Here is a 27,653-nt window from a genome sequence, read left to right as displayed (position 1 = left end):
GAACATCTTTGCTGCTGTCATCAAGTTTGTTAAGAAAAACACTGGATCAAAGAATCTGCGAGTTATTTAACAGGCACATTGCTTTGTACTAAGCGTAACAGATGGTCTACTAAGACAAATCAGTTCACCTAAAAAAAAAATCATCCTCAGGCAGTGAAAGTGTCGCATGTCTGCTATCACTGACGAAACAATCGGACAGTTATTTCTATATTACTCGGTCGGTAAAGTGTAATTGAAAGCGAAATGACAACGTTGACATGTATTCATTTGGACTCGTTTATTTGAAATGGCAGCAAAAGCCTTCGTCGAGGCGACACAGTAGAGCGCGTGAAAAGCGAGTTCTAGCTGCGTACCGCCTACCGGACCCGTCCGCGTCCAGTCCCCTTACGCCTCGCACTCGGGCTGGCTCAGACCTTAACAGACAGGCCATTGGTTACGTAACACTAAGTTTACACTCTTTGAGTCGTATCTTGCCACACAACAATAAACGGCATCTGTCTTGCCCGCATTTCCTTTCTTTAACGCTGCGAGCCCGGTACTTTCCAGTAACGAACGGCATGCGCGTTATCAGCATGACATAGCATTGCCGACAGGAAAGTAGCTGGCGCGGCGTCTTCAAGAAACACAAGCAAGGCAGATGACGATTATCGTTGTGTGGCAGATATACACCCCAAAAGGTGTAAACTTCTTTTAGAGTGCAGTTGCGCTGACTGGCATGGTTTGTTTTCTCGTGCTCATGTGAACACCTTGAGTGCACTTGGGAACAACTTGCCGTCAAAATAATGGCGAAGTGATATCGGCCAATGTTTTCGCCCCATCATGCTCCGCTTTCTCAGCCGCTCATTGTAGCCTGAAAGTGATAATTGCCAAAGGCGACGCATCGAGAACCCGCTTGTTGTCCTTGTTGTTTACCGTGCGGCGGCATGCGCGGCACACGTTGGCCGGCCAACGCACAGGCAACTGAAAGGGGCAGCGTTTCACCGTCAACTCTATACGGCGCCTGAACACTAAACGAGTTATACCGCACTCTTACCGTCTAAGAAAAGTTTACACTCTTTCAGTCGTAGCTTGCCACACAACAATAAACGTCATCTGTCTTGCCCGCATTTCCTTTCTTCAAACCTGCGAGCCCGGTACTTCCAAGTAATGAACGGCATGCGCGTTATCAGCATGACATAGCATTGCCGACAGGACAGTAGCTGGCGCGGCGTTTTCAAAAAAACGAAACGCAAGCAAGGCAGAATATTATTTTTGTGTGACAGATATGCACCCCAAAGGGTGTATATGTTTTTTCAGAGCGTAAAACGATTGCGCCCTTTGTTTGGGGTCTATATTTGTCCCACAAGATAATCGTCATCGGCCTTGCTTGCGCTTCCTTTCGTGGAAACTCGACGCTCACTACTTTCCTGTCACCCGCCGTGGGTGCTCAGTGGCTATGGTGGTGGGCCATAGAGAAAGAAAAAAAAGAGTGGACACTCCCATACACTCAAGCGGCTCAATCGACCCTAGCGCGCCTGGCAGTTGGTGAGAGCAACTGGCCTGCACTTCCAGTTTCGGTTTCGCTGGGGCGAAATTTGGATTACCCCGCGTAACCGACGTTAGGCTGTAGCGGAAGCTTGTCATTTCAGTCCACTTTTAGTCACCCAAATGGCAACAATTTTATTTGTCGTTTTGGTTTAGCGATTCCCTATTTTGCCGAGTTCAATATTCGGTGTGAATTGAGGTCGTGACGCAATTTTTATTTCGGTTAAGTTATAGCAGATGGAGATAGAGGTAATCATAAATCGCTACGGCTTTATCCATCGCGCTTGTCTTCTGTGTTCAGGTACAAGCGGTCATATGTATCAAAGAGAAAGTTTCCGCAATGTTTTTATTCCAAGGCAAGATAGGCTTCTTCTGCGTTCTGCCGTTGTTAAAGCACCACGACACACAACAGTAGCTGCCGTAGTTTGGACCGCCGTACGGCATGGCCTCAGCACGGTCTGAAAATGTCAATTAGTTCACGCTTCATTAATTACCAAAAACGTATGTACACGTCACAACTGTACCAGGAAACCGCTTTGAATGAATAGCGATGCACAATATGAAACTACCGACACATTCTGACCTCTGACCCATAAAACTCGGACTTACAAGGATAAATGGTAAGACCCCGTACAGGGGTGCTCAAAAGTTCCCAGGCCGCCATCCTACGTAATCGCATGGCGTCGCGGCCTGTGAACTTTTGGGCACACCTTTACGTACTCAGTATCATGAGTACAATGGTAAGCAAAATAGCAGTTCACATAAGCGTGGTAAAGATAAATCCGAAACGTCCAAATACGACGCCTTTGTTCAAATGCGCGCCACGCCACGCCTACGCCACAATACCTTGTGCAATGATTTCCGCCCCGAAAAGATGTTAAGGAACCGAAAGTTACTAGAATGTGCAGTACTTCCCAACACGGCCGCCGCAATAAGTACATGCAGTAGTCGTTGGGGACTTTTACCCACCGTTACTTTTCTGTATAAACAAACCGTACGGACGTATACACCACCGTCCGTCCGTGCGCCGTAGATACACACCTCGCCGCAGTACAAAACGCAATAAACAACGCTTGCTTCTTATGTCACATGCCATTGTTTGCAAGCAATATTATTAAAACATTCAGGTTCCCTTACTCTATAGGGGAAACGAGCAAGCAAAGCTTGGCTACAGCGTGCCTAACGTCCTGCTTTTCTTTATTTAGGTCGCGCCCGTCCCCGGAACGCCGTTCTCGGGCTGAATCGGCGTGGCGTATTTTATGGTCTTTCCAGCGTCTAGAACGGGCCAACGAAGGGACCGTCACGCGATCATGTAAACGCGGGTTAGGAATTCACTTTTCTCGAGACCGGAATTTTTTTGAAATGTGCTATTCCTGATATTCACCTTAAGCGTCCTTGAGCAGATCGTTTTTAGTCCGCCAACACGGGCTATTTCAATAGAGCGGCGATAGCGTGGTTATCGCAAACAGCGCTGGGCAGGAACGGTTTACCTTCGCAAACCGAGACGTAGCGTCTCGAGTGCGTCTGACAAGCTGCGAGTCGCAGTGCAGTGCACAGCCGTGAAGCGGTGCAAGTTAATGGCAGCGTCGCGTTATTTGATGATTTTCACGGAACGCAACCAACAAAGATTATTCCGTTCTCGGTGGGGGTAGCAAGAAAGCACATGGTACAGGCCTCTCGCTATGCGTTTCTTCAGGGGGCATGCTTTTCGCATTGTTCGCGTCTAGCCGCCTCATATAGAGCCACAAACTGTTTTTTTTTGTTTTGGCAAACCTCATCGCCCTCACAAGTCAGTTACTCCAAGCTTCGCTTGAAAACGTGACTCACCTGTCTCACACACGAAAACACAGCCGCAGCCGACGTTCACGGAACCTTCCCGCTGGCGCACCGCTGGTACACGGATCGTTTATTTCTTCTCAATGGACGAATGGTGATTGGTGTTGATGACAGTACGAATGAAGAACAAAAAGCACGGAAGGTGTCTTCGATAAATTATGTTTTTATGTATAAGAAACAAGCCAAATTTGGGCGTATAATTATTATTTTGTAAAACGTTTGAGCAGAATTCATTACAACATTTTCTTTTTTTTGCGCCTGCGTCCTCTGGCGTTTGGTGAGAGCACTATTTCGTTACGTAGCCGTGACGTAGTTCCTGAGGACAGATTTCTCGAAGTGTCCGCTCTTACCCCCGTATTCTTAAACACGCCTTCACTTGAAGCTTCTCCTCGACTCAGCCAAGTCGAGGCGACGGGGCTTCCTTCACTCAAGGCGCCGTTGCGTTTCATGAACGCTACTTCACCTTTCCTCCGCCAAGGGATGCCTTGAAAATGCGCCCTCGACTTAAGTGAAGTGTGTCGACCGAGAAAAGCGTCTGATATCAAGACTATTTTTCAATGTGCTTCTTAAAAGTCCCATTATTTAAGACAAATATGTGTTTCAGTTCATTCATCTTCCTAATCAAACAACTACATGGCGCAATGCACAACTCTATCTCGGCAACGCTGCCACTGTGAGCGCTCGACTGATAGAGCAAGCGGGAGCTGTGTTTGAGGTCTGGCAACAGTCGCATCCCAACAGCTGAGAGCATGGCGCATGGCTCAGAACCAAGATAATTTGCGCCGGCATTTGTCCGCTGCTGTTTGTTTCCTGGTGTTTCATTGGTGACTGACGTTGCGGTTGTTCCACGCGGTTATGATGGGTGATTCTGTCCTTCTGCGTATGGTGACCGAGCCTGAATGACTTCTGAGGCCACAGATGGAACGGTCGATGGGCAGCTTTGTTTACCTTCAAGACCGAGTGGTGCGGTGAGTTTGCTGAACGCAATTACAGGACAGAAAATATGGGTGAGTGAGCCATTTTTTCATGGAAGCACAGTATGTTAATGCGGTTTTCTTGAGGTTAACGCGGCGCTGTCGATAAGCCGTTTCCGATGTGCACATGCATGATTGACTCCAGTTGCTTATGCTGCAGGCATTCATTAGTACCTGAAACATATTGGAGGCAGAATAAGCTTGTGCAAAACATATATTTTTTTTTGCTAATGGCAACTTGTGGCAGATTCGGCACGGCAATCTGTTGTTGGTTTCGATTTTTTAAACGAAAATGTAGAAGGTACGGATCGGCGCCTGCATCCAACTATCATTCCAGTATCGCGTATGAAATCTTTCGGCAGAGGAGAAGCAGTTATAGTATACATGTGGCAGAATGCGTATATGGTTGAGTGCGTAGCTCCGGCAGGCTGGGAAAAAAAAGAGTCTTTTGAGTCCTCTACTTTATTTTAGAAGACGTGGTGGTCAGTCGGCTTGCTCAACTTGTAGCACATATGGTCAACGAACCAGCACTGGTGCCTGCATTTCCTGTGCTTCCTCACTTCCCATATGCGCTACGCAATGTTTTAATCTTCCGAAAATTCACTTGTCAATACTCCATCACCACCATTTGTTTTTTTCGTTTTAACTTTTTAAGTGTGCTATGTGGTAGCAGCTGATGCGCGTTGCATAAACTGTGCTTTCAAATTCACGCAATTTCGACATATTTTTAGTTGTGCTACGTCTTTTCATTTCCGTTGCTTAGGTATACTGAATTTACTTAGCGCGCGAGCGCCCTGTCTACATAAAAGTTTTGGCATTCTGGTGCAGGATGTGGGCTTTGGAAGGACCAGCTGATGAAAAAATCAACGCCTGTGCTGCACAGTAGGCTTCTGGCAGACCTGAAAGTATCGATAGATATGGTGCCTGCCTGTTGGAATTGCAGCAGCTCGCTTCCCTGAAAGCTAGGCGCTGAAGAAGTTCTTGACTAACCTACCCGGTAATTAGTCTGTGCTTATTTTCATAAACTTTGTAAAAATATTCATGTTACGTGTCCCCACATTCACAATATGGCGAAACGGACACCGTGTTATTTAGAACCACAAAAATGAAACAGCCATGTCATAATGAAATCAAATTAATTTTTATTCTCCTTCAGCTGTTATATAATTTTTGTTTTAGATAGCATGAATATGATGGGCGAAGTCATCAGATACCCGTGGTGCGTTGCAGCTGCGACAGGAGCTTTTTGCTGCCCACAATTTGTGATGCAACACTTTCCTAGCATTTGTAGCCAGCACTTCAGTGTTTAGTGGCATGCTGAAGCTACTTTAGCATGAGCAAGTTTAGATTAAAAATATGCCATCGTTTTGATGGTTGATCTCAGCTTTTCTGAAATAACGGTAGTAATGCGCTCTATACTGTATTTTCCAGCATTGTCATTGTGACAGTCTGCATCACCATTTGGCCTATTTTGGTATCCCACAAAACCCGCTGCTACCCTGGGTGTTGTACCTCGGTCAATAGCTGAAGTTCTGCAAGCCCCATTGAAGCCAACTGTCCTCCGTATCCAATGGAAGAAACTCATTGTTGGGGCCGTCATAATTTATCTTAAGCTGAAGCTAGAAGCAGGGTAGAAACAGCATATATTCTACAAATACTAACCACTGCATGCTGTCGGGTGGCTACACCCGACAGGCTACTGTCTTGAACAGAGATGGTGTTTTATCCTAGAATATCTTTGTCAGCAGTACTACTCCTTCTGTTTATATCCTTGGAAAGAAACAAGCGAAGACTCCAAATAGAACATAGGAGAAATTGTACTTACTTATTGAATTAAAGAAACGACAAATTAATGGCAATGAAAGTGGATGAGAAAACATCTTGCCATAGGCGTGCGATGCTCTAACCAATTGAGCTACCGCGGCGCCGTTTTCCCTTCCACTTTTTGTGTATTTATAATTTGCTACTAGAACGAACTACCACTACTACTACTAGAACTAGATCATTCCCCACCTGCAGCAAGTTGTTTTTTCATCCATTTACATTGCTATTAATTTATAATTTCTTTAATTAAATTAGTAAGTGCAAGTAATTTTCCCTATGTTGTCTTTGGTGACTTTGCTTGTTGGCTTCTCATGATGTGATTATTAAAAATCGCGCCCCTCGGTTAACCCCCTTTCTTAATTCTCCTTCATTACTGCTTCTGTTTGTAGGATAAGCGTTCGCGCTTTATTGCATACTATCAAAGTACAAAAAGCCGAGAATAATGTTAATTTATTGTTCTAGAAAAAAAATTGGCACTTGAATTGACCAGAAATTATTAAGGGGTACATACTGTCTTAATAAATATGACTGAAGAAAGGACATCTGGATGAAAAATACAATGACTTCAGCTACAACGTGTCTATGAAGGCAAATTCATGCAGTCAAACTGCTTTTAGTGGTGATGTTTGAGCTGGGGGGGGGGGGGGGCAGGATGTCAGAAAAGGGATAGATGTCTTAAGCAGAATATTTCGACGGCTATGCTCTTTTGTAACTTTTTTCTTTATATCCTCCATAAACTTGTATATTTATGGAAATAAATAAATTCATTCATTATAGTGCAGCAGGGCGTTAACTGGACCTCTCCTCCATGTGCACATCAATGCAAGCGCAGCATACACAGCACAGTTGGAAATGCAGTTGCTCTTCGTGCGTGTGTTGGCAACCGGGTTCCTGCATACGGCAAAAGGTTGGTAATAAACATACAATGACTTTAAAAAAGGTCCATGAAAACTAGCTTAGGTATTGTATTCGTTGTCTTTAGTTCACATTTCGTAATAATACATTCGTTTAGGAATTTTGTGTTCTAGAGCGCCATTTTTTTACATTAATTAGCTCATACTGTATTTATTTATTTTTATTTGCAAAGAAACATTTTTCAACTGGTCTACCGCTTGCCCAGCAAGACCGACATAAAGCGATCAAATACTTATATAATGAACCCTATAGAGAGCTGGGATGTTCGCAATAAAGGTGTGCGATATATATCTGTCTGCCAGCACTTGCTAGCACTGTCTGTATTAGGAGCTGTCACTACACTGCTACACCTTTATTTATCAGAATAAAAAATAATGTGATGTACAAAAACTCTACTCTGTTGTATTGTTATTCTGTCGCTTTTATTCGAACAAAACATTACATTAACCTGTGTGTACGTGCAGGTATAATTCTGAATGCCATTTCATGGTTGGTGACTTCCTTGTTGAGCTCGGATCTTCATAGGGATGACAAGCTAATTAAACTGAATGGTTTGAAGCAAGGATTACGTAATTATTGCTTATGACTTTAAATTGCACCAACTGCACACGGCCGGCGCGAAATTACAGTACATTTCTTATTTTCCTTAGCGCAACTAGCCGCATCAAATTACAGAAAATTGCAAAAATTAAAGGGAGCGCACCTGCTCGTTTACAGAGACACTCGCTTTGCTGCGGTGTGCTTCGCGGTCCTTGGATTAGCGTAGGCAGTGACGATCTATCCGAGTACAAACAGCGCCGATGGGGCGACTGCCGGCGCTCGCGCAAGCAGTACACGAACACAGGCAATACACGCACTAATGACAGGAATCTTCGTAGTTGTTTTCTTTCTACAAGTTCGAAGTCCGCCGCAGTCATGTATCGCGCCGTGCTTGAACTGATGCGGCTTTCTACGATGAGTCGCGAGAAACACGTGAATGCACTCACGCCGATAGTAGTTTCGGAGCACTGGCACGAAGAATACCCGTCTGGAGGTCATCAACTGGCTCTTGCACGGAGTAAGACGACAGTCGCTGCTCTAGCTCGCAGTCTTCTTGACAGGACGACCGATCTGTCTCGGCGCCGCAGTGGAACGATTTCGTTGACGATGCGCTCCGGACGACTGCACCAGTTCCTAAAACGTAGCCCTTGAGAATGCGCAGCACGTTTAACCAAAGAAAAGCTACGGAGGCAACTAGCGTCCATCGGAAAAAGCTGACGAGGCGAGCGACAGATCGCAAGGCAGCCATGTTTACGCGCTAACTTCACTCGAGGAGCGATTCAAGGTAGCTGCGAGGCTACCTTGAGATTCTCGAGTGAAGCGCTCAAGCTTTCCTTCACTCAAGGTGCGTTTCAAGTGGAGGGCGATTTGTGAAATGAAAAACCACCCTCAAGGAGCATTTCGAGTGGAGGGTCAAGTCGAGGTGCGTTTGTGAATGCGGGGGTTTAGTCTTTTTCTTTTTCTATGGTTGGGCTGCTGAGCACGAGGTCGCGGGATCGAATCCCGGCGACGGCGGCCGCATTTTGATGGGGGCGAAATGCGAAAACACCCGTGTACTTAGATAAAGGTGCACGTTAAAGATCCCCCGGTGGCCGAAATTTCCGGAGTCCTCCACTACGGCGTGCGTCATAATCAGGACGTGGTTTTGGCACGTTAAACCCCACGATTTACTTTCCTGTAGGCAATGCTATGCCATGCTGATAACGCGCATGCCGTTCGTTATCGGGAAGTACCGGGCTCGCAGCGCTAGAGAAAGGAAATGCGGACAAGATAGATGACGTTTACTGTTGTGTGGCAAGATACGACTCAAAGGATGTAAACTTAGAGTGTAAGAGTGCGGGATAACTCGTTTAGTGTTCAGACACTGTATGGAGTTGACGGTGAAACGCTGCCCCTTTCAGTTGCCTGTGCGTTGGCCGGCCAACGTGTGCCGCGCATGCCGCCACACGGTAAACAACAAAGACAACAAGCGCGTTCTCGATGCGTCGCCTTTGGCAACTGTGCGACGTGTAACGGGAAGCCTGTTTGGTTAGCGATTATTCCTGCCGTCAACCTTGTCAGCGTACAGCAAACTTCGAGAAGTCGTGGACCACAGTATATTAGAAAGAAAAATTGGAGGACGCTTAAGCTTCGCCTTCAAGAGTGGAACGCGATAGCGTTTTCGCACCCCGTTCGCACCGCCCACTCCTTCGTTCGGCATCCTCTTGAGTCACACAAAGACAGACCGTGCGCCTGAGCAAACGGAACGAACCAAGGAACTCGGAGTCTCGGAGGGAGAAACGATATACGTGAGCCAAACGTCGTGATCGCCACGGACAGACGGGCCGCGACGTGCCATGAAGGCGGACGCGATCATGGGGCTGACGCCTCGATGGGATCGTCCTCTAGAAGCAGGCGAATGGCGCGCCAGCTGTCGGGCAGCCCCGTAAATTGCGAGGAGGGGGTCTTCTGTGTTTGCCGCGAGATGGCTCTGCGTGCGCGCCAAGCGCAGAAGAAATGTAGCGGTAACGTACTTCGCTACGCGCTGAACTGCGACTTTTGTAATTTACATGCTCATAATTACCAATATACACCGCAGTATAACTTTCTACGGCACGTTTCTAAGGCAACACTGCATTCACTAAAGTCGCTTTTGTCCCGCGTTGAAGCATCAAACTTATGGCTGAGTAGTAGCGTCTCCGTCTCACACTCCGGAGACCCTGGTTCGATTTCCGACCAGCCCGTCTTGCAAGTTCTTTTATTTATGAATTGCCTTCCGCCGTTTTTCGCTCACGGCCAACGCCGCCGACGACACCGGCTTTTCTGCGACACGAGCTCCTTAACGCTATCGCGTTAAAACGCGTACTTTTCCAGCCTGGTCATGCAGCCAGCCATACGGATTTCCAACCTGTATTCTTATATGGGAACAACTTCATGTTACGCCGTTTTGGTTGCTATGATCATGTACTACTTGGAAATTATGAACTTTGCGAAATCTCGATGTCCATAAGCTATTGACGCCGACTGATGTCTTTGTTTCGTATTACCTCTTACAGAGCGTCTTGAGCTCCCTCAAATGCTCACAAAATGACAAGGGGTACTATGCAAGATGCGCCGATTTGGGCGAGTTTCGGAATCTTCAAGAGCTCTGGCGATGCCCCATGATGAAAGAACTAATGCTACGAAGACAAAGTTTGTCCCTTGACACGCCTCCAGTTTCATTGATTTATCTAGATACAGTCTGCGTTTCTACATCCCTTGGGCGTTGCCTTTTGGATGGTCGACAAACTGGGGCTCACGTGAATATACGGCCGGTGCACGGTCGGTGCCTTCTTTCACTAATTTTTCGTTCCACCGAGTGCATTGCACCCACAAGCAAGTTATAACTGCATTTAGTACAATATTGTTAGTCGATTTGATGTGGTTTATAAGCATTTTGATGTTTACAAGATGTAAACTGAATGCAAATTAAACTAATTTGTATTTTATTACGTTTCCCGGTATACCACGAGGGAACGCCCCCCTCCTCGATTCTCTTGACTGGATTGGCGCGGCTCGCTAGGTGCTTGCGCTCGCATTTCTGAGCACAGATTGGTGTAAGCCTTGTTTTCACACTAGGCTTTCAACAGATCGCTCATTGCTGTAAGTAAAGTGAGGCTGCAAGACGAATTAAGCATCGGCTAGCGTAGAATTAGTTTCCGCGTGCTTAACATGTTAGCACGCAGGAATGCCGGAAAACTCATACAAGAACGTTCTCGTGACGCCTGCGGCAAAAAGGGCGTTCCACGTCCGCCGCCAAGGTCTGTGAGTGGTGGCGCTGGCAAACACTCCCAGGGTTCTACTAGTACACATAAATACCCAAGAAAGTGGATGGGGAAACAGCGCCGCGGTAGCTCAATTGGTAGAGCATCGCACGCGAAATGCGAAGGTTGTGGGTTCGGTTCCCACCTGCGGCAAGTTGTTTTTTCATCCACTTTAATTTCCATTAATTTATCGTTTCTTTATTTCACTTATTAAGCACAAGTAATTTCCCCTATGTTGTCGTTGGTGTCAGTGTTTGTTGGCTTCTTATGATATGCCCCTTATCAGCATGACAAAGCATTCTCGACAGGAAAGTAGTGAGCGCAGCGTTTTCAAGGAAGGAAACGCAAGGAAGACTGATGGCGATTATTGTTATGTGGCAAATACACACCCCAAAGGGTGTACCTTTGTTTAAGAGCGTACAGCTGCTTGCAAGGCGTTGACGCGCCGTGGTGGACAACGATGCTGAGAAGTGCGTAGTGTTCTCCAACGACAACGTATCGCAGCTGTCGTTTGAGAAGCGTGCTGTCATCGGTGATGTATAGGAGCCGCAGTGTCGCAAACACGGTCAGCGTCGATAATCTTCATTCCTTCATCGTATCCACCTTATCTATACACGAGGGTTTAAATCCCGTGAAGGCCACCACGTGCTGTACTGACCTTAAACCTTTGAAATTTCCCGCGATGACGCGGTGATGACGTCAACAAAAAAAAATTACAAGCTATCTCTGCGCATTGAACATCGCCACAATGCTTGGCGCGCCGGCGTTATCAGTGTTCTTGATAAAGCGTAGCTGCTCGTCGGCTGGAAATGACTTATCATCCGAAGAGCGTTTAGTCGCGACGAGTGATCATTGATTCTGGGCTTTTGATACGTTTCTTTTTCTATTTTCCTTTTCGTTTTCTTTTGTATGTTATGGAGTAAACAAGCTAGGGTAATCGTCAGGAGCACTTCGTGGCAGCCTTTCTTCAGTCGGCACACATTCTTAACACCCGAAGATCGCACAGCGTCTACGAGAGACGCCGTCGTGGACGGATTTTGACCTATCGATTTCGTTAACGTGCCCCCATTATTTGCCTCGCGACTTTGCCATCCACACTCATGGACTACCGCAGCAGCTGCAAATCGAGATGTGCTTAAGTATTACGATATATACATGGATATGTTATATATTAGATATTTTATGACATTTAGGTCTACAGCCTCGCTCCACAACACCACTCGTTATTCGTCACCATTTTTTGTGTCCACAGGAGCATACGCTATTTCCTCTGAATATGCTTTAAGCTTTAGGTGTGACCTTGCACGCCCGCTTATTCTGTTGCGGTGACGGCGGCCATTGTCGTCAGGTCGCCGCCTCATTCTGAACTTCGCCGTCACCAGAGAGCACAGAAAGCTGCCTTCACAAACAAGCCACCGGGATTCGAGCCCATGTATTTGCAGCATTCTGCATTTAGGAGCCATTATACCACCTCCCCCAACCACTGTCGGTTTATCTGCCTTCCCACTTCTCGTTTTGTCGCAGACGCAGGCAGAACGGACGCAGAAACGAAAAAAAAAGTTAAAATTGCTTGATCCGCTAGGCTGACCCATGACCCTAATTTGGGCAGGCTACTCTCATAGGAGTGCATGTGGGCTTGAGGCGGCGTGCAGATCGTCGCCTTTAGCTTTAATATAAATTTAAAGTGGTTTAATTTTATTTTTCATCACAGAACCGCAAGCACATGGAGCGCCACGCCCATACCGCGGCCACATACACTTGCTGCGCTCCTTTTCCTCTAGCAATATGGCCGCCGGCGGCTTCCAGAAGTTCCAGGACTGGCAATCCAGAAGTTTAAGCATATAACCTCCTTGCATAGAAACGACAGCATTGTAGCTAATATATTGTTGGCTTGGATATGTTTGGCCCGAGGCCCAAGACGGCACCCGGTCCTCTAACGCGTTCTTATGTTTGCGTTCGAATCTCTGTCTTGAAGCGACGTGCACCGTAACTTGCTGCAATGGTGCTTGCGTTGAGCGTTTGTAAGGCGAGGAAGGCTATTCTAAACTGTCTGTTCTCTAACTTGTGCAGTAAACCCATGTTTATAGTATTCCCGCAATCGCAAAAGTCACAAGTATGGCAACAGTAACCGCAAGCGTCACGGTATGGTCGTAACAATTGTCGCGACAGCGCATTTGTAGTCCGCCGAGCCTGCCACTAAAAAAATAGGGGGCGAGCTATTGGCGATGAATAACTAATTGCCAAGGTTGGTATTCAGTAATTGTTTATTACCAAGAACGGTGGGTTCTTATACTACCGCAATGGACGGGTGTTGGGTGGTGACTCCAACAATTTACTCGCCACATCACACGTCTGCACTAGAAATCAACCAGTTTCACCAACTATCGCTTATATTCTCTCGAACCTAAACTGCGACTTCAGCTGCTACCCGGACTCCAGCTTTTCCTCTTTTTAACACCTGCTCCTTTTCCAATGTGCTGAGACGTGCTTTCGCTGATGTTGGCGCCTCTTTTTTCTGAGTAAATGAACGCATTAATTTATTCATTCCTAAGTTGCTGCAGAATATAGCCTGTATTCATCTCCATAACCATCCTGTCTCTCACCTGGACGCAAAACAGTGTGGGCTGTGTTGCAAATGGCTGGGCGTCGCATATACAATTTTCTAGAAATAGCCAGCAGCGCGGCGTGCAATGTTTGTGGGTGAGGAGGCAGTATAGAGCACCTTCTCTGCCACGTCCACACTCAGCGCTCTCCTCCATGAGCTACTATTAGCCGCTATGTGGCGAAGTACGAAATGAAAGAAACGTAGCGGGGCTAGTCGCGGGCCGCTCTTTTGGGATTCGTGATCCGTCGACTTAAAATGGATGTCTTATCTAAGTCTGAATAAGAGCGATATGGGCGAGATGAGTTACAGCAGCTCGTGGGTTTGGACTAACGACGTTCTTCAAGAAGCACTTTCGTCTTATGCATGCTTAACACGCTTTCCTGAAATGAAACATTCGGAATAACCCTTTGTTCGACAGTTGGGCGCATGTAAAGGTCCCACGATACCGAAGCACCTTCAGGTCGGTATCATCTCCCAAAGGGGGAACTCAGATGAAACTTTTTCAAACGGATAGGCTTTCAATTATCATGAGGATATTTTTTATTCTAATTTCCTTCCTTGTCATAAGGTGATAGCTGACTAATAACCAATTATTTTTTATTCTTAAGACCTCCTGCTAATATGAGGTTGCTGTCCTTTACAACCCCCTTAATTAAAAAGTAAGTTATGGATAATAAATTATAGCAATAAATTTGTAGACGTACATGCAACGAAAGCCCTAGTTCATTTCCAGTATTCACTCAGAAAAAAATATAGCACGTCTATGCTGTCACGCTGTAGTGATGTGAATAACAAGACAATTCCAAAAGAGTAATCACGAATCTCACTATAAGTTGAGCTTACGTAGGAAAAAAGATAACACTTAAAGCACGATGACTGCGCGCAAAGTAGTGCTTCATCTAAATATGATCTACGTATCAAGGCATCGGTTCATGAGACTGGAATGCTTGTAGATTGCAGCACGAACTCGGGCGCTGAATTGTTATCGAGAATGTACGTCAGCATTCGCTTGACGCGCACAATCTGATTAGATAACGCTCTTTCGCTATTGAATCCGTGGCAGCAATATGGATATTAGCTGAAACGTAGTGGCTCATGGTAAAAAGGCCCCTAAGACTGCACAGCGGCGCCGATATACCAAAAATTCAAGAGCTAAACACTTTCCGATTACTGGCATTTATCAAACGAGCATTTCGTAGCTCAGTGTAGCCCTGCAGTCCAGGAGCCAGTTTCACCATAGGCACTGTGTCGTAGCTCATACATCACGTGACGTATGTCAACAATACTTGTCACAAAATCTTAGTATTTCCTTCTTTAGATCTTACCATTAAACAAGCAAAATATATGCAGTCAAACACTCATCTTAATATTTTAGTTCATTTTGTTCTAACGTACGTGTCCGCACTGATCCATAAGTTCTAAAGTACTCGAAATGTATTAAATGCTTTCCACAAGGCAGCTGTTTTTATCCCTGATGTTGTCAGGAAACTCAGCCTGATGCCACCAACGCTCAGAAATCCAAACGGGAGCACCCACAATGTTCTCGCACACCTTGCGAGGTGTACCATAGCGCCATTGTGCTTCTTGTATAATGTAACAGAGTCGGTTTTAGAGGCAAAAGTGCACGGTTGGACACATACGCTTAAGTTCACGAACTTCATTTGCGCCAAGATACCCTGTCCAATCTTCCGTACTTGCTTTATAAGATGCCTACTGCAGCATCAATAGGCCGGCTGCTTTTGACTGCACCAAACAAAACTATCAAACCAATACAAATATTGGTAACATCATTTTATCAATCCGGCGTACAGATTGGTAACCTCTAGATGCGGAGTAAGTTGAAAAGTGTTGTGCGTAATTAACGAAGCTGCGGTAATTAAGTTTTCACTAACTTCTCTTAGGTGGCTAAAGAAAATGAGTAGTTTGGAGCCCGTCCTAGAGATTGTCTAGCCGCGCGAAGAAATTGTGATTAAACATGCTTCTCTAAGAGCTATGCGAATAAACATTGTCCAATTAACGCTCTAGGAAAGCGTAACTGATGCACAAAAACAACATCTGTAAAGTCCCAGAAAGATGCACTTCACTAAGTATTAGTTGTATGTTACATAGAGATTGTTTATTTCACAAAGCAATAAAGACCCTGTGAGTGCCAAACATTTTTAATACTTATTTGAAGGGGGTGTTCGAAGCGAGGATCCACAGTGCCTTGCATTTTACGCCTCGATGTATTCGCCTCTACCTAAAGATACGGAAGTCGAGTGGAAGCCAACAGAATGCCGATACAGGCACGGCATCGACGCGTAACCTTTCTCTATGGCGTAACGATAGAAATAGAAATATCACAAGAGGGGGCACTCGGCGAAAAGTGGCAACAGGAAATACGCCACGCTATAGTACTAACGCCGACCGTCTGCTGCCGCGAGCATCGAAAAAAAAAAGAATGTGAAAGGAAATTAACAGAAATTGTTTTATTTTTTATTATTTCCCGGCAAGGAGTAAAAATATCTTCGTATAAATAAATTAAACTTTGCGGCTTACTTCCGTTACCTAGCGACAGGCCAACCGGCGAATGACGAGCCAGATGTTTGCGTCATTCGTCCGACACACGGCCGAAGCGAGAGAGGCCGGCCGCGCATCTCAGTGTTGGCTTGTTCGTTCACCCGTCTGCCTGTTTTTCTATTTTTGGATTTAGCCTGGTTTGGGGGGCTCCCGGCGAATTCTTGCGTTCCTTCTGAACTTCGACACGGCACCACTGTACAATTGGACTAGGGCAAGGCGAGAAACTTCGTTCGACAGTCTGCGACGCATTTCAAGCAATTAGGCTTGCGGCACGGCACCTAGGCTAGACTTGTGACGCAGTTGACAATAAACAGCGCGGCCATCGTGGCGCACTTAATTTGAATTAATCAATCGTACTGGGAGATGTTTGCGACGCTTTCTATGAGCCCCAATATTGTTTTAACTTATTTCTGTAGCTTTCGGGCATGGTGGGACCATAGGGTGCTTTGACGCAGCTTCGCGTGTATTGAATCTTACTGTGTGAAGTTTTGGCGCTTTCTCTGACCCCCAACGTTATTGTGACTAAAATAATTTCGTTACTTTATGGGGTACTCTTCAAGCGCAGTGGGCGCGCGCTTGGCGCTGTGACGCGGTGAGCGAAAAGCAGCTCGGCCGTGGTGCGAAATTAGATTTCGCGTTTTAATGCACCGACAAGTTAATGGCGCTTTCTCTAACGCCCAACATTTTTGGGAAATATTTGCGCACTTCTTTTTTTACTTATGAGGAACGCTCGCTGCGTCACGGCAGGCGCAGCGAAGAGCAGCTCGGCCATGGTGACAGTTAGTTTAGCGCGTACTGAATCCTACTGCGACAAGCTTGTGTCAAATTTTATGGCCCCGCAACGATTTAAGTCTTCTTTCGGTACTCCCGCTTGTCGAAAACGCGACGAGCAATTGGCAAGAGTGATAACACGGGAGCGTGTTGCTTGCGCCGGCAGAACGCGCAAAAGATAACGCCAACGAGATCAAACGCCAGGAACTTGTAACTCGAAAATCCTGTTTTCCGAACGACTGAATACAGGATTTGCACCCACGCATTTGTCTTGAGTGCGAGTAGAAGGAATTCTGCGAGGATCCAGCATGGTCTGGTTGAGAGCGTGTGCTGTGGCCAACTGTGTATTCGAAGCGTACTATCGCGTCGGTTGTAGCAAAGTACTGGAAACGCGGAGTAGCCCGCGTGTTCGTGCTATCAAAGTGCAGGAAATACGGCCCGGGAAGAGGGGAATGCTTGGAATTAAAATTTTTTCGTGGTATGCACGGTATTGTTTGGATGAGTCGGGGATTTTCTATGCCGTGTATGTAAAAGGGAACTGCTTGTGTTTGTAAATTTGTAATGCCACCCATTCACCACTTTCGCACGCATCGCCACTACAGGCATTATCCTTGCATGTTAATACTAAAATAACACGTGCTTGTAATTTAATTTTTTTCAGTTGACGTCGTCTGGTGGAGCTTCCTACAGGAACTACTGCTGCTTACCAGGTGCCACAACGTTGGATGAATGCACAAAAAGCTCGCTACGAGCATTTATATAGAATAAACATTTGCTCATTTTACAAGGCGTCTTGCGTCTTTATGAAATTGCACGTGGCACATATTCGATGGAGGCTTGCAGGGACGGTTCGCAATCAATTGTACTTTATAAACGATTTCGCGCGAATACCACACGCGATCGAGCTCTAGACGCAAAAAAAAAAAACAGCGCAGCCGGCGCGACGCGTACCAGCTAGCACTCAAACGCGCGCGCGCACAACCGCAACCGGAAATGTGGCTCAGCTATTAACGCCACCGGCTTGCATGGTGCGCTGCGGTCAATTGGGCCGCACAGCTCTATGGGAGTGTCCGCTCGTGTTGTATTCCTTTCTATATGGCGTAACCGTCAAGGCACGCCGAAAATGGAGGAGGAGGGAAGCAGTTCGTCCCACTTTCCCTTCAGACACTTCAGGCGCTTTGCGATGCGCGATCACCTTGGCCGCAACCGTCAGCAGCAGAGCAACCAAACGGTGCACTACACTCTTAGGCAAAGTTACACCCTTTGGCTTGCCCCTTCTGCCACACAACAATAATCGATATCTACCTTGATGCGTTTCCTTTCTTTAACGCTGCGAGCCCGGAACTTTTCAGTAACGAACGGCACGCGCGTTATCAGAAGGGGCACTCCAAAGGGTGTAAACTGTTCTATGCCGATAACGCGCGTGCCGTTCTTTACTAGAAAGTTCCGGGATCGCAGCGTTCAGGAAAGGAAACGCATCAAGGCAGATGACGATTATCGTTGTGTGGCAGAAGGGGCAAGCCAAAGGGTGTAACTTTGCCTAAGAGTGTAGAAGTTTAACAAGTATGATAAGCAACCGCGTTAGAGCAAGGGGCGTGCGTCTAAATGTCGTACAAAAATCCCTCACGTCACATGATCCTATGTGTAGGGACAGGATCGTTTAGGCATTTTTGACAAGGCGCGGTGCTGGCGCCGAGCGACGCTGTCCCGCGCGGAGCACGCATTGTTCGCGTTCAACTTTGCTTATGTTATTGTGCTTGCGTTGCTTGTGTGTTGGTAGCAAGTTCTGTGTTACTCGGCAGAAAGCCGTGAGTAGTGGTGGTGCGGCAGTACGGCTTTGGCCTCGTTCAGCTCTGTCAGTACAGAATCTGCCTTGTGTGTCCAGTACTTCCTTGAGAACTCGGAGGTGGTCACGATTGAAATGTCGATGTGGCCTAGCGCCTCGGCAGCGAAGTTTTGCGAACCGCGATGTGGCGTCGCCATGTTCGACTTTGCTTAGCGCACATCGAGGGATTTGCTGCTCGCTAGAAGTCATGTAAATGCGACTGCGTCGACCGCCCACTGTTCAGCGCTGAATGTGTGTTTGGTGTGCTGTGCTTGAAACGAGTGGTGAAGCCGTGCAGACGGGGTGGTGGAGGAGCAGAGTGGCTTAGGGGCTCCATTTGCGCGTTCACAGACATATGCTCCCGTCTTGGTTTCAGTAGCGGCTGTCGCTGGATTGTGGTGTGCTCGTTGCCTAGTATGAAGTTTACGATGCTAACGCACAGCATGTTCGCGTTTTTCCGAGCTATATGACATTTGCATGACGACCGAGTTGAAAACAAGGCACATGTATGTGTTCTTTGCCTTTTGTAAATTACTTTCTATTGCGGAAGTTTTGGCAGTATTATTACGCAAGGAGTACGAACATAAACATATTTCTGTGTGCCTGTAATTTTGAATTATCCATAATATTCTCTGTATTCTCTTGTTGAATTTCTATGTGCAATTTTGTTTTCTTTGTGTCTGTAATTCTGTATCTTAACACAATGTTTCCCACCTGCTATGATCTTGTGTACAAGATCGCAGTATTCATAAATAAAAACTGTCGTTTCAGGCACTGAAGCACACTAGTCACTGGAACGCCAATGCGTTTCTCCGCAATCTTCGGGAACTAATATCTCGAAACTGGTGTAGTACTGCGAATTCACTCCAAGTGATCCGCCTTGCGAAGTCCACTGCTAGAATTTGTAAATTGCAATACGGGTCATAGGATAATTAACTAAAAGTTCATTAGTGAATTCTTCTGAATTAACCAATTTTGCATTTAAATTTTTTGTGCAAGTAGTGTCCGCCGCTTCGAGTGGACCAGCTCATAAACTAGAATTGGGCTATCTGCCGCAGGCAACCTTTAAAAATATTTTGAAAGTGTTCGCTGAAACACCCTGTATATATTTCAAAAGCACGAAATAACTGAACACTGAGCGTGCGACGCTCCTTGTCCGACAAAGGATATTCGTCGAACGATGACATTCTGATATATGACGACACAGTGGCTGTGTGTTTCAACAATACGGTTTAATGTTTTCGAAGAGGTGCTTGATCCATTTGCGCGGAATGTCGAACACCCCCTCCGGCTGAGAATTCGCAAAGAAGCCCGGGGCATTATACATTGCAGTGGAACGCAGTTTCGGCATTAGACGTCCAAGCGTAAAGCGTATTCTGAAGCTCCTATTGCGGTCAAAAGCTTTGAACAGGAACGTTTTCTCAGCTGGGTCATTGTACGCGCCAGGGCCAAACTACGTCAATACGCCGTCACATATTCGTGCTTTCATGGATGATAAATAAACACGGCAACACTACGGCTCATGCACATAGACACAGAGTGCATATTTATTATGCTATCAGCATAAATATCCTACTGTGTTGACTTGTGAAAGAAAAAAAAATCAATAGCATAAGCGCAGACAGAATAACGTCGATCACGCTTATGGTGTATGTTTCAAAAGCTCTTGCTTGCCTTGGAATTTATTCCATAAGTAGGGAAAATGATTCTTTCGTCTTGGAATTCGTAATTTGCTAAATAGCCCGTACCTGTCTCGTAAGGCGTTCTTTCGTGCATGATCCGGTTTTCGACATTATCCGTTGGCAACTCTGGTGGAATTCATACGTCTTAGCCAGATGCTCACGACGTGTAGAATAATATGAATCAAGCAAGTACCATTCTTTTCCTATGTGGTTTTCAGCTGATGATTTCTGATTAAGCTGGATTTTCTTAGCGTTTCGACAGATTTTCTGTGCCTTCTGTTGACACTGCTTCTCAAAACATTCATTTTCTCGTTCGTCTGCAGGCGTCTGCATGGCTGCATAATTTTTTTTTTTAAAGAGCGACTTATAAGCCCGAGGGGCTTTATTTGTGTTTTGTGAATACGACGTTAGCAGCGACTGTCTCGCTAGCAATCGAAAATAGTATCATTCGAAAGAAAATTATTCAGCGAGTTATCCAGTGCATTGACATTCAAAAACCGCGGACACCCACGATAGGAGAAAACGTACGAGCCCTACAAATTTATTTTATTTCGCTTATCGCAGTGGCGCCTGTAGCAGCCATATGTTTGAGACCCTTCGAGTTTTCCATTGTTATTTTGAACATAATCTACTAGGCACCGAATGTGAGAATCATGCAGCCCCTCCATTTTATAAATATGGTAGGGGGGGGGGGGAGGGGGCGAGGAAGCAGAATCTCACCACGTGTTGCGAAGGGGATGGAGTTGTGGAAATGGAGATAAACAGGCTGCATTTTTTGCCTTTATGATGTTATGGAGGTCGCAACTCCAACAGCAGAGGGCATGTGCGCACCCTCCCTTACTACTAAGATAATAGGGAAACAATAACTTTCTACTATAATACATCAGAACTAGAACCATGAAAGCATTCTCTGCTCCTGTCTACGTGGCAAATTCTTAGACGACATATTGTGCCGAATGAATTACTAAGGCCTCATTTTATCTCTAAAATTTGTATTTTAAATGATTTAAAACTGAGAAGCACAGACACATCACGCTTCCTACGTCCAACTGGGAGCCTAAACTACCAGCCCGAGCTTGGCATAATAATAATAATATTTGGGGTTTTACGTGCCAAAACCACTTTCTGATTATGAGGCACGCCGTAGTGGAGGACTTCGGAAATTTTGACCACCTGGGGTTCTTTAACGTGCACCTAAATCTAAGCACACGGGTGTTTTCGCATTTCGCCCCCATCGAAATGCGGCCGCCGTGGCCGGGATTTGAGATGGAGCTTGGCAGCTCCATCTGAGAAATAATGCGGTGGCGTGCTGCGGCCAGCGCGTATTGCGATCTGCCCTTGAAGGTGCGCGTTCTGTTTTGTGTACCACGAGGGCACAGAGCCAAGGGCTATGGAAATCGGCACGATTTCACGGCTCATCTGCTAGTTAGTTCAATTCACCTTTATTTTTACTTCAGGAGGGAGCAGCCACATAAATGCTACTGCACTGAGCGGCTTCGCGGAGGCTGTGGTCCATGTCTTTCGCAGCTATGGACAGCTTTCACGCCTTACATTGTATTTACGAGCTTCACATACATTTCTTAAAAGTGGCTTTCTTATACATATCTACGCCCTCTCCTGATTTCACCCATTGTGGTTCGCACATCACATAAGTAATACGCAAGTAAGTATGTAAGTATGTAAGTAAGTAAGTAAGTAAGTAAGTAAGTAAGTAAGTAAGTAAGTAAGTAAGTAAGTAAGTAAGTAAGTAAGTAAGTAAGTAAGTAAACAAAACATTCTCCACTCACGCTTCTAATTAAAAACGAAAAGGTGAGAAAGACTACCTTTCATGTACACATATACCAATGCATGTAAATTGACATGGATGCATTAGCGTTAGGAAACATAAATGTTTTGACATTGCATTTATAATACCAGAATTGGATCGCTCAAACAAAGTTCCTCAATTTACAAAACGTATAAGTCGTTTGAAGTTCAGTTAGATCAAGGCAAAAAGAAGAAAGCAGGAAGTATGAAAATAAACGTGAAACTGTGCTTCCATTTCAAGAAAGGTTAGAAACACATTCTCATAAAGCAATGCGAGAAGAAACAAAAAAAGTGGAGGAACGACTGAAACAGGCAACCACGAAAGTATATCGTGTAAGTGTCTAAAAGAAATGGAAGCAATATCTAACTCCCGCTTAAGTAAAAATTCATTTAACGATTTGGGAATCCGGAACCAAATTGTATTTTTCCCATAGGTAGGCAGATTTTATTGAAGCTAAAGCAGATAGGTCAGCCTGAATTGCACAGCCGGCTACTCTGCACAGGGAAATGATGAGAAGGGGAGGAAAAGACGGGATTAATGATCGTGACGACCGATTAGAGGGGCGCTAGATGCAATCTCGCGGCAGGACTAATGGCGCATGCCCACATCGGCTTTGTCAAAATGTTCCTGAACGTGCTTTAATGGCGATTAATTGCGTATGTTCTAAAGCAACCGCTGACACTGTTGAATGGCCTTCATTCAAGGCCGTACCAAGGCGCATAACGTCCGAGCTTTATACGCTGTTGCAGAAGATTTGCAATGAGCGGGTCCGGTACGGCAAGCACCTGTACAGCGGACGTAGCTGCTGGCATTTGGAAATTGGAAAGAACCACGCGCACGGAGTTGACTAGACTTTTCAGCACGCTTTCAATAGCGTCTTTCACGTTAGTTTTAGTCCCTTTCTGGCTGAGAGCACTACTAGGCTCGTGAGCTTGTTTGTTGGCCTCCTGGCGCTAAGCAGCGGTGCGGAATGGGGTAGTGTGCACGGGTCTGGATGGCAGCGAAGACCATTCCACGACAAGAAATGCCTTTCAATCTCGAAGTCCCGTTTACAACACCCCCCAAACAGTATTTGAGGAAGAGAAACGTCGAAATTAAAGTTATAGTGGAAAGCCCCATTGAGGACGTAACTACTGTGGTTTGCAAACTTGTGGTAGCTTTCAGAGGTGAGCGTTACGTCAGGTACAGCGTTGCACCGATACCTTTTCATTAATGATGTAGATTGCGTCGATACACCCGCTCTCTATGTATTATAAACCTTACCCCCTACATTCCTCTGTTGTTAAATCATTTGGAGCAGAAGACGCAGCCCTCAATATTGTTTCAGCAGTTTTCTTGACATAGCCAAACCTTACGACATCAGGTTACGGCTAATTATTTCTTAGAGCATCAAGAAATTGGTAATTCTGTTCTATTAAGCAGTGTATGCAGTGGAGGATTCGGGGGTCCTGGCCTCGAAGTCTGGCGTCACTAAGGGTGTCGCTATAGCCTACGCCTCCGGTGCGTGTCGTAATGGGTAGCTCGCCTACGCTACGAGGGCGTCACGCGGAAGCTAAGCGGGCCCACACCTTCTTCCTAACTTCCTTAACGAGGGTTGCTTCTTTAGCGAAGCGTACGAGGTCCAGAGGATTGAGGAACGAAACAGGGGGTTTATTTACGATAGAAAGGCAAACTTATTTATATAGAGAAGGGGTACTCGTACTGGCCGGAGCGTGGAGCGCAGTACAACGTTCTCGTAGCATGAGCTACAAGTCAGAAGACGGCATCTTTCTGGTGAGCGCACATCAGAGTACACTAGCACATCATATATATATATAAAGTGTCCGCTTTTAACCCCTCTGTCCTCCCTAGATCCCTAGGCCACGGAAATCTGCGGTCACACCATCTTCCATTCGGAGCGCTCGCAGTTGCCGTGAGGGCGAGGGTGCGCACAATCACTCGGGCACCCTTGTTCACGGAACGCCTTGGAGAAATACCCCCGGGCGCACGCGGCTCACTGTTCCAGATAAAGAAGGGGATGCTCGTAGACAGTGGTGTCACGCTTGGCTCCATTTGAGCGTTTCGGCTCCTGGTATAGCCCAGCAGTGACCGTAACGAAGCGACGTATAACGCACTTTCGCCAAAGTCTCTCGGTCACAGCGTCGGGGTCGACGACCAAGTGCCATCCATCAACCCCGTGGCCGTGAAACCTGTTTCGACATATTGTGAGCTTCACGCAGTGATTCGTCGCAGTAGTGCAGGAGAGGCTGGAAGGTCACTTCCCCCGCTGGCCGATCCTAAGAGTACTTGTATTTACTCATCCTTATGAAGAAGTAAAAATAAGCGCCCCCCCCCCACTTCCAATTGCTAATAAGGAATACTAAAACTCAGTATGGAGTCGTCATGGGCAATATCAGTGCGAAAGTGGCGATGTGGTACGATGGTGAAAAGATAGTTTGAAACTACGGCAAGTGTTAGGGACATAATAAAAAGGCGAAGTTGCTAGCGTCTGCAGAAATGAATAAATTGCGAATGATGAATACCTGTTTCGGGAACTGCAGTAACAGAAAGCGAAAAGACTAAAATGGGGAAAGATGAAATGAAGTACATTCCATAGTGCTTTACACTGATCCAAGCATTGCGAAAGATGTAGAGGGATTAAAAAGCGCCAATAGCAGTGATTGTAATTTAGGGTGGTTTTGAGCAGTCCTGTGTTAGAAGAGACAAAGGGGGCAAACTGGCAAGAAAAAAGTAGGCCATAGACGTACAAGTCAGGCAAATAGGGCAGGAAATCATACAAGCGCTTACAAAACAAATACGAATTTACAGAAAAACCAGCAAGGGGCTAGTAGAGATGTATTGATGATGATGATGATTGATGTTTAATGGCGCAAAGGCCAGGTATGGCCAAAGAGCGCCATGTCCTTGGTGATGAGTTCGCAGTGTGATTATGAGTTCTATGAAATTGGTGTGACGTGGCTGTAAAGGGGCCTTAAAAAATAGTCGTGCTAAAGTGCGTAAAATTTGTATAATAAGATTATGGCGATGACGTGAGACGTGTGCTATGAACATTACGATGCACTTAAGAAATATAATACGATGTGTAAAATTATATCAGGTTATGAGATATACAGAGCACTACTGCCTCCTTAGAGCCCTTGAAACACAAGGGCCTGGAGGCATGTGCTATAAAGTACAACTATCCCAGCGGCATCCTCTAAAGAGAGGAAGTGCTACGAATGCATGGGGCTAATAACATGTAAGGCGACATCTCTGAGGAAACCTAGGACTGTGTCTGTATTAAAAAGCGGTTCTGGACCGAGGAACATTACAGGATGAAGAAGAATGTGCTGCCTGTAAGCTAAAGAAAAATGTCTCATTCTCTCACATTCGGCTTCCCTACACTCCAGAAGGACGTGGAGCACGGTCAGCCTCTCCCCGCATCTACCACAGGTTGCAGGTTCACTTCCAGTAAGCAGATAATTATCGGTGCCAAATGCGTGTCCTATTCTGAGGCGACAGAATAGGACATCTGTTCGCCGAGATCTTGTTGGCGAGGGCCAAAAACCTAACTGAGGCTTTGTAACGTGCAGTTTGTTATTTGTTTGCGCGTCCCACGTGCACTGCCAATGGTTTCGCAGTCTATTTCGTAAGAAAGGCCTCAGATCGGTGACAGGCACATCAGCAGTAGGGTTAACAGCCTTCGATGTGATTGACGTGGCCATCTCGTCCGCCAGAACGTTACTTTCGATTCCCCTATGGCCAGGGACCCAGCATATTATGATATTCTGGTTAGATGAGTACGCTTTCCACAAGACCGAATATAGTTCATTAAATACGGGATTTTTATGTTTGCTGAGTGGCATTAAGGCTTTCACGATGCTTAGAGAGTCTCTATAGATCGTTGCTTTTGGAAGTTTTGATTTTCTTATATGCTTCACAGCAGAGAGTAATACGTAGGCCTGGGCCGTAAAGATACTTGTTTCCGGATGCAGTACATCGGATTCCGAAAACGATGGACCGACGGCTGCATAGGATACCCCGGCATTTGATTTCGAAGCGTCTGGGTAGAACTCTGCGCAGGAGTGCTTGTACTCAAGTTCTAGGAAATGCATTCGGATTTCGGCCTCAGGAGCGTGCTTTGTAACTTTTATAAAGGATATGTCACACTGTATCACCTGCCACTCCCAAGGAGGTAAGAGCTTCGTTTGGTGGATTAAGCGATGCTCGAGGAGTGGGACATGCATTTCATCGCTAAGCTCCTTCACACGCAGCGAGAAAGGCTGTCTTATAGAGGGGCGATTGCTGAAAAGTGTAGCGCACGTCATATCGGTAACGGTGCGAAAACATGGATGTTCAAGATTAGAGCGCGCTTTAAGGAAATATGTAAAGCTGATGTACGATCTCTGCAGGTGGAGTGACCACTCATTCGATTCTGCATATAAGCTTTCAATCGGGCTTGTTCTGAAAGCGCCCGTGGCTAAGTGGATACCTAGGTGGTGAACAGGGTCTAGCATCTTTAGCGCGCTCGAGGCGGCAGAGTTATATACCACGGCACCGTAATCTAATCGTGACCGAATCAGGCTCTTATACAGATTTATTAAGCACTTCCTGTCACTACCCCACGTAGTCTGGGCTAGAAGTTTCGTTAGGTTCATTGTTTTCAGACATTTTTCTTTATTATGTTTAATGTGTGGGACGAAAGTGAGTCTATTGTCGAGTATAACACCTAAAAATTTGTGCTCTTTGTTTACAGGTATCTGTTGTCCACGCATTTCTAAGCAAGGATCCGGAACCAGGCCTCTCTTTCTTCTAAACAGAACAGAAGAACTCTTTTGAGGATTGATTTTAAATCCATTTTTCTCTGCCCGTTCTGACACCTTGTTCAAACCATGCTGTACCTCTCTCTCGCATACTGCGAGGTTAAAGGATTTGAAACCTATTTGAAAGTCGTCCACATAGGCGGAATAAAATATGGCCGGTGGTAAGGAAGCACGAAGCGTTGTCATCTTAACAATAAAGAGCGTGCAACTGAGCACGCCTTCCTGGGGTACACCAGTTTCTTGTGTAAAAGGACGTGACAGCACATTGCCTACTTTTACCCGGAAGGTACGATTGGACAAGTAGCTTTTTATTATGTTATGTTACCATGAATGCCCATTTCTGACAAATCTCTCAAGATTCCGTAGCGCCAGGTTGTATCGTACGCCTTCTCCATATCGTGGAATATCGATAAGAAAAACTGTTTGTGTACAAACGCGTCACGAATATGTCCTTCAATACGTACAACATGGTCGGTTTTGCAGCGCCCTTCTCGGAAGCCACACTGATAGGGATCAAGCATTTTGTTTTGTTCAAGGAAATGGATGAATCGCCGATTTATCATTTTTTTCAAATACCTTACACATGCAACTTGTGAGGGCTATCGGGCGGCAACTTGCCACTGAAGAAGGGTCTTTCCCTTGTTTCAAAGCAGGGACCACAATGGCTTCTTTCCATGCCATTGGAAGGTACCCTGCGTCCCAGATGGT

At 45.9% G+C, this 27,653-nt stretch overlaps 1 protein-coding gene and 1 long non-coding RNA gene across 2 annotated transcripts in view; one reads left to right on the top strand and one right to left on the bottom strand.

Moving 5' to 3' along the window:
• Nucleotides 1-27,653, bottom strand: part of LOC142567974 (tachykinin-like peptides receptor 86C) — a 376,423-nt gene that overhangs the window by 201,956 nt on the left and 146,814 nt on the right. The gene's annotated exons all lie outside the window — the stretch shown is intronic.
• LOC142568004 (uncharacterized) lies at nucleotides 3,726-6,170 on the top strand. Its single transcript, XR_012825334.1, has 3 exons — nucleotides 3,726-4,367; nucleotides 5,163-5,331; nucleotides 5,766-6,170. It is a non-coding gene; the product is annotated as an uncharacterized LOC142568004 (long non-coding RNA).

The sequence above is a fragment of the Dermacentor variabilis genome, unplaced genomic scaffold (genome assembly GCF_050947875.1).
Source record: "Dermacentor variabilis isolate Ectoservices unplaced genomic scaffold, ASM5094787v1 scaffold_15, whole genome shotgun sequence".
NCBI lineage: Eukaryota > Metazoa > Arthropoda > Arachnida > Ixodida > Ixodidae > Dermacentor > Dermacentor variabilis.
Note: the sequence above shows the minus strand (reverse complement) of the source record. Positions and strands in the feature narration are given on the sequence as shown.